The sequence below is a fragment of the Ceratotherium simum genome, chromosome 29 (assembly GCF_057802395.1).
Source record: "Ceratotherium simum simum isolate JZ-2026a chromosome 29, ASM5780239v1, whole genome shotgun sequence".
In the NCBI taxonomy this organism is placed as follows: domain Eukaryota; kingdom Metazoa; phylum Chordata; class Mammalia; order Perissodactyla; family Rhinocerotidae; genus Ceratotherium; species Ceratotherium simum.
In genome coordinates, this window is record NC_141928.1 from 35,036,766 (window position 1) to 35,048,716 (window position 11,951).

Genomic DNA, 11,951 nt, shown 5'->3' on the forward strand with positions numbered 1-11,951 from the left:
GGGCTTCTGGACTGGGACGCGTAGCCTCTATACTGCTCTGCTGAGTTTCCATGAACATTTAACAACATACTACATGGGAAAGGACCCAGCGCATGGTAGACACTTAACAAATGTTTGCCGACTTGAATGGTATTAGTTTGAAATTGGCGACTGCAGAAGGGGCCAAAGAACCTATTGTATTGCAGCCCCTTTCATTCTCCCTAAGTGGATACTAGATGGCTCTAAGCTCCACCTGGGTGCAGTTGGAAAGAGAAGCCATAAAGGACCAGCTTTCCTTACAAGACACCGTATTTGTTGTCACTTGATAAGAAGGTGCCGGGCAAGCCCTGCGGAGCCTGGTGACTTTCCCTCCAACAGGACTCTGCGATGCAAGCAAATGCTATGGGGTGAACCGAAATGCCAGTGGCTACGCTGATCCAAGGCCGGGTTTACTCCAGGTGCTTAAATACAACAACAACAACAAAACCAGAGTAGATTAAAGCAAAACAGCTAAAAAAATCCATTTTAGAGACATTTGAATATAGACTTAACATTAGATGATATTGTAGAATTTTTATTAATTTTCTTAGTAATAATAGTATATGGTGATATAGGAGTATGTTCTTATTTTTAGGAGATTTGTGCTGAAATTTATAGGGATGAAGAGTCATGACGTCTAGAAATTACTTTCAAATGGTTTTGCAAAAAAATTTAAAAAGAAATAGAAAGTGAGATGAAGCAAATATAGAAAATGTTCAAGTAGATAATAGCTTATTGAAATTGGTGACCTTGATTTATTCATTTTTGTGTTTCTCTTCATCCACTCACCACTTCTGGCCCAAATCCGTTCTGTAGTCTACCTGGCACATGGTGGACCCTCAATATGTTTGATCAATTAATATTAAAAATAAAATTCTTGGGGCCGGCCCAGTGTCATAGTGGTTAAGTTTGAGTGCTCCGCTTCAGCGGCCTGGGGTTCGCAGGTTCAGATCCCAGGCGTGGACCTATGCATCACTTATTAAGCCACGCTGTGGCGGTGACCCATATAAAGTAGAGGAAGATGGGCATGGATGTTAGATCATGACCAATATTCCGCAGCAAAAAGAGGAGGATTAGTTGGGGCCGGCCCGGTGGTGCAAGCAGTTAAGTGCGCGCGCTCCGCTGCGGAGGCCCGGGGTTCGCCGGTGCGGATCCTGGGAGCACACCGATGCACCACTTGGCAAGCCATGCTGTGGCAGTATCCCATGTAAAGTAGAGGAAGATGGGCATGGATGTTAGCCCAGGGCCAGTCTCCCTCAGCAAAAAGAGGAGGATTGGCAGATGTTAGCTCAGGGCCGATCTTCCCCACACACAAAAAAAGAGGAGGATTGGCAACAGATGTTAGCTCAGGGCTGATCTTCCTCACAAAAAAATAAATAAATAAATAAATAAAATAATAATAAAAAAAATAAAACGATGTAAAAGAACTGGCAATGGAAAGCAGTTATTTGCAACCAGCTTGTAAAAATGAAAGTAATGAAAACACTATCCAAGAAGGAATGAACTCTAGTGCATTGTTTAAGAATGAGCTAGACATTTTTAAAACTCTAAATATTTTCAGATTCTTTGTTTTCATTTATCTTTTATTGCTTTTTTCTTATTCCAAAGGAAATTTTGTCCATTATAGAAAAGTCAGAAAATGAGGCTAAGAAAAATAAAGTCATCCTAACTCTGAGATGATTGTCACGTTGCTGTAGGTCCTTTTGTGTAATAACAACAATAATAAATAATAGATATTACCAGTTAACAACTGCTTACTATGTACGAGGCACATTCTAGTGCTCACAACATGAATACGAGATTTACAGATGAAGAAATTGAGGCTCAGAGAGGACAAGTCACTTGCCAGGGTCACACAGCTAGTAGGTGTAGAACTAGAGTCAGATGCCCGGATCTGTTTACCTCCCAAGCCCGAACCTGTAACCACCACTCTGTACTCTATCATTTTCTTTACAAAAACAAGATTCTTCTCACAGAAAATCAAAGCAGCACTGGACAACATAAAAAACACATTGCCTCTCAAAGCCTCAGCTCTTCCATTCACATCCCACTGTTCTAAACAAGTCCAACACCAGTGAGGCAGGGAGAAAGACGCCATCCTTCTGTGTACTGCGAGGGCACAGGACAGAGGGCGAGAGCGATGTTCAGGGTTTACTAGAAAGTCGGAGGAGGGAGAAACCTCCTCTTTCCAGGAGCCTCTGAGAAGGCTTCAGAGATGAGATGACCTGCATGCTGTTTTTAAAAAACAGCACTTATTCACCAAGCGACTCAAAGAGGAGGGACATTCTGGGCAGAAGTTGCAGGTTAAGGGACCGAGAAGTGGAGAGCACGTATCAAGTCACAAAACCCTGGTGTGATGGGCAAGGAGCCTGCAGAGAGGCGCAGAGTCAAACCACAGAGGATTTGATAAGCCAGGCTAAGGATTCTGAGGGTGGGGCTTTGTTCTGGAAGCCATGGGGAGTCTATGATGAGTTTTCAACAGGGAAGAAGCCAGACAGTTTCACACAAGGCTAACACACAGGAGGCAAACACAGGTCTTCCCACTCCCAGAGCAGCGTTCCTCCCGTGAGGACCCCACCCTAATTTCAGTCACGCAGGGCTCCAAATGCCAACGCGCCCTCCTCTGCCCCCTCACGCTGAGCATCACCACTAGTTCCGAACCTTAATGGTGAAAGAAGCGTGAGGGCCCCCTTTCAACGATCCTACAGAAAGGAACTGCTCTGTTTCACGTGACCTACTTACAGAACTTGGAGGGCTGAAGATCATCGATATAAATCCCTAGTTTCTATCGTATTTATTTTAGTTGGTGACTAGGAATGTTTGAACAGTATACAAATTTATGGTCAGAAAATATTAGCTCCTAAACACTGCAACCCTGCCCCCCACATCACCTCTTTAAATTCACAGTTTTCCCGTTCCATCATTTGCAATCAGAGTTTTCATCCTGGACAGATTTTTACAGGTCAGCCCTAGACCTGGGATTTATTTGTGCCCATAAACAAAACCCCCATATTAATTGCCAACTATTTCTGATTCTCAGTTAACGTTCTTAAACATCTTGTGTCCCAGGGGACTCTTTGCCCTGTCATATGAGATGATATTTTAAGATTTACATTCCCCCGAAGAAGCGAGTAGATCATAAAGCCTAATGTATTCCGTGGTTTGGAATGATAATTTTGCAAAGAGGTGAGGGAATATTTCACTGTGGATCGTTACAACATCCACGTAAGTTGTTAATACACTTCTTCCTACTTCCCTCTACATATTCATCCAGCTCCTATTTATGGAGCGGCTCCTATGCTCCCAGTGTGGGCTACGGGTGGGACATGTACTGGGGACAGGGGACCAGTGAGGACAAAGCTGTGGGCAGCCCCCGTGACTTAGGGTAGGAAGGTTGTGGATGGAGACGGAAGGGAAGAAGCTGTCAGAGGCAAAATGGTCAGCGGTGGGCAGGGTGCTGGAGACCCAGAGAGAGGAGAGCTTTGACAAGGAAGAGGGGGACAGCGGGTCCAGGGCTGACACTGTAGGTGGCCACAAGGATGACCGCCCCCAGAGACCCAGCTGGGATGGGCGGAGGCATGCCCAAAGCCCAAAAGCAGAGAGGTTGATGAAGGGGGTAGGAAAAACAGGGATGCGGTACAGGGAAGCTACCAGAATGGAAGAGGATTCAATTTAACCGGCGTTTTCTGAGTATCTCTGCCTTGGTCCTATGCTTCAGTTGTTCCCAATCTAGTCACAGAGCAGGGAGGTGCAAGGCAAAGTGTCTTTCAAGGAGGGCATAATAAGGAAAGACGGAGGCGAAGATGAAGGATTCTTGAGTTCTGCCCCTTGAGAGTAATCTCAGAAAGCTTACCAAAATGACGCAGTGGTATTGTGCTGCAGCCTTTGAAAACAGGGCTCAAATCCCAGCACCATCCCCCCCTAACCGGGTGACCTTGGGCCTGGGTCTCTTCTCAGTGCTTCAATTCGTCCATCTGCAAAATGTGGATGAGAATATTGACCCCCTCTTAAGATGGTCGTGAGGCTGGAATAGAATAGTAACATGCACAGCACTTAGCAGAGGGCCTGGCACAGGCTGAAATCTCAGTAAATGGTAGGCTTTACTATTCTGCTAAGTGGTTATAGCTTAAGGGCATTGATGCTGGGCTTTGTCCAAAGGATGAAAAGCCACTGATCTTCAGGCAAGAGAGTGGGGGGATCCAGTATTCATTTCAGAAAGTAGCCTGGAGGGGGAGTGCTGGTGTCACGGCGAGTGAGTGGGGAGGCGGAGTGTGTCCTGATGGAAGCCTAGCGGCAAGGGAAGGCTTATTTGAAACTGGGAAGAACTGCACCTGCATGAAGCAAAGAGGAGGACAGCGGTAAGATGGAGATGGCGAGGGGGCGGTACCCGCGGTTCCAAGTGAGGGAAGAAGGAAGAGAGAGCGGCCACGAGCTGCAAACACTGCAATTTCACAATTTCGCTCTCAAACCAAGTCACTGTTCTACAGCTCTACATTTAACAGCGAAGAAAGCAGAGCAGAATATATGTGTGTGTGTGTGCACGCGCGCGTGTATACATACATATGTATATACAAAAAATACATATATATGTTTTTTTAGAGAAGACAGAATATTCTGAATCCCTAACATTTCCTTGCATTAGCTCCATCACTGGAGCTGTAAATCTGAAATACAGTTTGGTTATTTCTTTGTGCATCCCTCCATCCACCCATCCACACTGTGTCCAGCAGCCCCTGACCATGGAAGGTACTCAACAAATATTTGTTGAGCAAATGAAGGAATGAGTGAATGCCAAAAAAGAGTTGAAGTTTGTGAAATTTAGCTTAAAACTCTTCATGGCAGTGTAATATTAAAGAACAATCTTGTTTTCATTGATTTCAATGGGTCATTCAGGGGATAATTTAGAAAACAAACGCCCACCACTTTCACTCCTGTTCAAATCAAATCTATAGTTCTTATGGGCAAGTCCCAGGCTCAAGGCACCTTACACATTACTAGAGGGGGTGTATGTTCGTACAACTTCTGTAGACAATCAGATGATCTTTCAAAATGACAAAAGCACAGGCTCAGTAATTCCACCTTCAAGATTTTATCCTTTAGATAGGCTCACGTGTGTGTGAAATGACATCTTACAGAGATATTTACCAAGCGTTGTTAGTAATACTAAAAATAAGAAACAAAGTCTAATGATAGGGGACCAGTTAAACGCTAGTTTATCCACACAGTGGAATAAATTCAGCTACTTTTCAAAAGCAGCAGCAGCTGTGATATGCTGTTAGGGAAGGATCTCCAAGATGTGCCATTAAGTGAAAATAAAAGCACATAAGCATGAATATGTTTCTAAATTCTTAGACTATTTCTGTATAAATACACAAGAAACCAGTAAATGGTTGCTTCTGGATTGGAGACAGGAGTGGGGAAACAGACTGATTTCCCATATTCCCTTTTGTATCTATTTCATCTATTTTATTATTCTTTTTTTTTTTTTTTTTTTTGTGAGGAGATCAGCCCTGTGCTAACATCTGCCCATCCTCCTCTTTTTTTGCTGAGGAAGACTGGCCCTGGGCTAACATCCGTGCCCAACTTCCTTCACTTTATATGGGACGCCGCCACAGCATGGCTTGCCAAGCAGTGCGTTGGTGCGCGCCTGGGATCTGAACCGGCGAACCCCGGGCCGCTGCAGCGGAGCATGCGCACTTAACTGCTTGCACCACCAGGCCGGCCTCTATTTCATCTATTTTAAAAACTAACAAAATTTCTTTCTCAAAGTCAAACAGTAGAAAAGAGCTTAAAATGACAAGTACAGTGTCTTCCCCATGACTCCCCATCCCAAACCCCACTCCCCAGTGGTAACCACTTTTAATGATTTTGTTTCCTGTTTTCTGGAGTAACAAATAATATGTTAATTTAGCTAATTCCTGGTTCAATGATTTTCTGTATTATCAATTGACTTTCTGTTCTAATCATTGAGGATCTAGCTTCTCTATAACCCCCTGCCACATCTCCCCTCCTTTAACATAGCTATAGCGTACGTTAGTCAGGATACTGTAGGTCATGTTGCAGTAACAAACAACCCGCTGTCTCAGGGGCTTTTATCAAGAAAGGGGGATTTCTCATTCATGCAACGTGTCTATTGCGGGTCTATGGGGACAAGGAGAGGCAGAATCTGAACGCTGTAACCATTCGTAGACCAAGGGTGATGGAACAGCCATCATCTCACACAAACCAATCGCCCTCCAGAAGAAAGAGCCATCAGACCAGCAGTGAAATGCTCACCCCGGAAGTGATTCATTCACTCTGGCTCACAGCGCAACTGCCAGAACTAATCCCATGGCCGCATCCAACCAAAGGGTCAGGAAGCACCCAGAACAAGGGGGATGCGGAGATATCCTGGGGAGCAGCACAGACAATCAATGCAGTCGCCTTTGCAACTCGACATAAAGTGGGGAACCTCTATTCCACGTTGCAGTGACTTGAGACCCTATGTATTGACTCCTCGCTTTGTAAGACGAGATTGTTACTGATCTCTTCCTCTCCCTCTGCCTTTCCTCCTGCTCTGGCTCCTGATTTCTTTCACGATACTTTTCCACTTTTCCTGTTTTGTGTTTTTGGTCCAGTTTGCTAGCACTCCCATACTCTTCAGCGACATCAGTAAGTTTTACGCTCTGGACTTCTAGGACCACACAAATATTACTTGCTGCAGAGACAAGCGGGGTGCGGGAACTGCATTTCCTTCTTTGTGTGTCTCATGTTACAACCTCTGGTGCCACTCGGGAATTTTCAGATGGTCTCCTTTCCTACACCCCATAAACTTGAGTTTGCTTTGTCTTTGCTGAAATTGAAAAATCAACGGAAGCATTGGAAGATAAAACTGAGGAAACACGGGCCACACACAGTATCAACGTTCCAGGAGCCACAGGAGCCCCAAAGGACCACGCGCCCACATGGAGCTGACACAGCCTCCGCCAGCTGGAGGTGGGACATCAGAGGCCAGACAAGGGGCAGCGACTGCAGCACCTTGAAGGTGGGGCCTCGCCTCCAGGCCCCGGAGCCAGCCAGCATCAGGAAGGCAACAAGACTCCTGGTCCTCGCTGCCAGCCTGTGTTAGCCCATCGTCTAGATGGATTAAGTGATCTATCATTTTCCTTCTGACGCAGAGAGGGGAGAAGGGCCACATGTGCATTCATGGTAATGTTCTCCAGCCACTACTCAGCTGGGACACTTTGGGGGCACTGTAGAGGGCAGGAACAGCCAAAGGGCAAAGGATTGTTTGCTTGTTTAATGGAATCAGTACCAGGAAATTTTAGCACCAATATGAACTCTGAGTGTATTTATTGGGATGGGGTGGGGAGGAGACAATGGTTAGAGATCGTCCAGTCCAACCAGCCCATTCCACAGATGAGAAAATTAAGGCCCAAAGAAAGAGAGGAATGTCCCCAGGTTCCGTGTGCATCTGGGGCTACTCTCCCCCTTCCCCCTCCATATATCAGTGATCTTTCTCCCTTTGCCACCACCTCCCACGTCAAAACAGCTCAGAAGACTGCAGGCTGGGAGATGCTGGAAAGGCAGAGCCCGTTGGGCTCAGAGAGATCCCGTCTCCTGCCCACTGTACAGACAGCAAGACACGCCTTAGGTCACACAGCGAGTCAGTGTGGACAGGCCAGATGTCTCACCCTGTCACCTGCGGCCAACTCTCACCCAGCTGCCCCGCCTCCCTCTCGCCCTTGAGGTCTCAGATGGAGGGATGCTGCTGTGTGCCTCTGACCACAGAGCAGCCACCTTCCGGGACAAGAAGGCAGCTCCATCCCACGCATGCCATGGGCTCCTCAGTCTCCGCCTCCCTCTCCGTCACCGGAAGGATGCTGGCATCAAACATCAGCAGGAGAAGCAGCTTTCATCTAAATCTCTTGTCTCCACACACCGTGGCCTTCAGAGCTGCTGCACTTCCTTCCTCTCACTTAAACCTCATGACCACTTGTGAGATAGGAGCGACCAGCAGTATTAAGCCATTTCACAGATGAGGCCACTAAGCCTGAGGGGGTAAACACAGCCTCTGAGTGTCAGGGCTGGGGTCTGAACCCGGTTCTCTTGCCTTCCCAGATCAAGTGTCCTTGTACCTGAGGAGCCATTCTTAAACTAGACTGCTCCCTAAGATTGGAATATGTCACTTTAAAATCTTCGTGGTCTTTCCTTAACCAAGTCCTCTTCCACGACTTCCCGGATCTCCCAGGCGGATGCCCGGCGTCGCTAAGGAATATCCGACGTGTGGACCACCATCGCCCTCTGGTGGCCAGTGGACAAAGTGCTTTACAGTCGTGACGCGGAGAACAAAGACCCGCCAGTCTCCCAGCCTCCTCTCTCCGGCCGAGGGAGCAGTGGCGGCGCCGGTTTTGTATTCTGGGGGCCCTGGCCTTCGCTGCCGTGGCTCCACTGGCGAATGAGATGTGCATCAGCTCGGGAAAGAGCCGGTGAGCGCCTGGCTGGGGGGCTGGGGCCTGAGGTGAGAACTGGACTCTGGGGGCTGCTTTGGACGGCGTTTGTCTGCGAGCTGCTCCAGGGCTCACCGGGGCATCCCATGAGTGCTGGTCCCCTCAGAACCCGCCCAGCCCAGCCCGCCCACCCCCAGCTTCACTGAAATCTGACTTCAAGGCCTAGCTCGCGCCCTCGCCTTTCTGAAGCCTTGCCTGTTCCCTCCCGACACCTCTGGTTCCGCCTCTGGCACGTGTCAAAATGAGCCGGGCAGGGGCTGACGTCTGCTCAACTTTACATTTCTGAAGGCAGGGGCTGGTGACGTCAGCTCCTGGAATAAGGCCAGGCCTGCCCCGAGCCAATGAGCAAGCCAGTGTGTGAGTTTGTGGAATGAGAACATTTCAGCCCAGCCACCATCTCCCAGGCCCACACAGCCCAACAGGAGAATGAGGCTACTCTGGAGAAAAGGGGGGCTCTGTGGGTGTCCTACCTGTCAGCGCTTTGCTCCAGGTTTGAGGATGAAGCCACAGAAAGAATGTCCCGGTAGAGTGGGGTGGACTGAGCATCCGACCTGCCATGCATATTTCTTCACCCACCGTGCAGCCTCCACTTCTCCAAAGGGTCCTCAGGGGAGGCACCCGTTCTGTGCATCTCCTCCTGGGCCAGCCCCCCCTGGAGGAGCGGGTCAGCGGCACCTGGGGTTGGTCCTGGGAGTTGTCTGGGGCCTCTATCTTCTCATCTATACAATAGGAGCAAATAATACTGATTGACAGAGGTTTCCAACATTAAATGAGACAATTGATGGAAACCTGTTAGCACCGTGGTCAGTCTTTCTACTAGTTTCTGGGCTCTGAGCCCTGGGTAGATTTTTCCCACCAAATCATTCATTTAGTTCCTGCTGCGACAACACGGAGAGTGGTCCAGAGTCTGGGCAACGGAGCCGGACTGCCTGAGCTTGAATTCTTGCTCTGATGCTACCAGCTCTGCCCCTTGTGCAAGTTGTATAATTTCTCTGTGTCTCAGACGGCCCATCCAGAAAAGGAAGATGATGGCAGCACTCACATCGTTGGAGTGTTGGGAGCATTGAATGTGTGAACACAGACCACAGTGGCGGGCACTTAGGAAATGCTCAGAAAAGTGAGCTCCTGGTGCATCATTGTGCAGAAGCTGCTTGTCATGAGGTTGGCTCAGCCTGGAATGGGGGAATGCAAAGGTGGAGCTGAGCCTTTTACATAAGAATTGGTCTTTCTCATGCACACCCTTGGTATAAGCTTCTTCGCCCTGTGGTCAACACAGCACTGGTGTGAGAGGAAAAATAGAGTGTGCTTTAAAGACATTGGTTGTAGTAATGTTTATTCAGTTAGTTAATTAATTAATTAATAGGTTCTATTTCTTTTCTAAACAGATTTGCATGACATGCGTGGATTTGTAAATGAGGAAGCAGTAACCTACAACTGGAACGCTGGGTGTGATCTCCAGCCATGACTGCACCACGCAGAGGCTGGTGGCAGGTGTGGGAGCCATACATCTACTGGGAACCCTGAAGACCCTTGTGCCAAATGAGGGCCATTTAATATTTTCATTAATGACTTGAAGGATGGAATCAAGCCCCCACTAATCAGATCTCTGGGTGATACGAAGCTGGAAGGGATCTTGGCTACTTTGGAGGACAAGATTAAAATACGATCCAAGCTTGACGAATTGCAGAGGTGGGCCTAAATCAATAAAGAGAGCAGCAATAAAGATAAATGCCAGCTGCTCCAAACAGAGCCGAGAAAATTATCCAGGTACCGAATGGTGATGAGAGAAATGAGTTTTGAGGGGGCCGGGAGGAGCTACCTGGGTGTAAATTCAAGTCATAGTATTTGTAAAGTGGAGGCTCAGCTCTGTTACCTGGTGGATCTCAAACTTCAGTGGGTCTAAGAATTACCCAGAGAGCTTGAAGAAATGCAGATTCCCAGGCCACGGGCCCGAGATTGTGATTCAGTTGGTCTGGAATGGCACTAAGAAGATTCTGATGCAGGTAGTCCCTGGACAGTTCGTTGAGAAGGCTGGGGCCTAGTGGGTAAGGAGACAGGCTCTGACCGTACCACTGTTTCTCAAATGTTTACTATGGAACACTCATCCGTGGGATGCTCTGCAAGAAGTGACTTCCACAGTCAAATAAACTCGGGAATGCTTCCTCTTAGAACGAAAAACAAAACAATCACAGGGTGAGGGAGCATATTAATGACCCCAACATTTTCTGCAATGAAATAAACAGCCGAACTTGGTTTAATCCAGAGTTTCCCGAACGTTTTGACCAGGGAGCCATTTCTTCCTATAACATCCCACAGCATCTTGTGGGCACACTTCAGAAGATGTGATTCCCGTTCAAGCTCCTCCCCATCAAATTCTCCAGGATTTCTCAGTCCTTCCGCTGCCCCGTGTTGAAACTTATCCAGGGGGCTGGAACTTGGAATCATTTTAAATGCTGCTGTGTCTCGTCCACTTCCCTGGGTCTGAACTTTCTTCTGGCGTTAAGAGAGGTTGGAAGCAGATTAGCTAAAGCTTCGAGTCTTCGGCCTTCTCTTGCCTGGTAAAGGTGCACCATGTACCCAGGTTGAGGAGGGGAGGGACAGCATTTTTCTTTCTTTGTTCATTGTCTTTCTTGAGCTTGTGTCAGAAACTGCTAGTTGCCTCCCATGGTCTATTCTCTCCGCTCCCTTAGTAAGAGAATCCCCATATTGTTGAATATGGCCATATGCCCTGCTACAAAACCACATTTCCCAGCCTTTTTTACAGGCAGCTGTGGTCAGATGTACACAGACGTCATTGGGGGCATTACCAGGGAATTACTTTAAGGAAGGCAGACACATTTGGAAGGCATCCTTTTTGCTCCTCTCCACTTCTTCCTCCTGCCTGGAACACAGATGTGGTAGGAGCGCTGGCAGCGTCTTGGGCTGTGAGGTGAACTTGTGGATGGAAGCCACTCACTAAGGATGGCAGAACAGAAAGATAGAAGGAGCCCAAAAGTTTGACAGCGTTGTGAAGAGCCAGAGCAACCCTGCACTGCCTAAGAGAAAAAAATGCACACCTATTTTAAGCCATTGTTTTTCAGGTCTCTGTTACCAGCAGTTAAATGCAATTTTGAACCTACACGGTACAGAACCAGCAAAACATTTTCGTCATTTTCCACAAATTTCAGCCACCCTGGGCTACCATCCTGACTGTGTCCCTGCATGTCCTTGCCGTATCTCATGCGTATTTGTGTGCGTGTGTGTGCGCGCGCATGTGTGCGTGTGCATTCTCCTCCCATCTTTGGCACAAGGCATTTGCGCTGCGGGAGCCCAGCACAGTTTCCTGCACAGCCATGCCTGTGTCTCTCTATTCTCCTTCATTGGAGTTAACTACAGAATGGAATTAACTCAGAATGATATTTTTGAGTGTTTCATATCCCTCTAGAATGAACTTCCCTTCTGGAA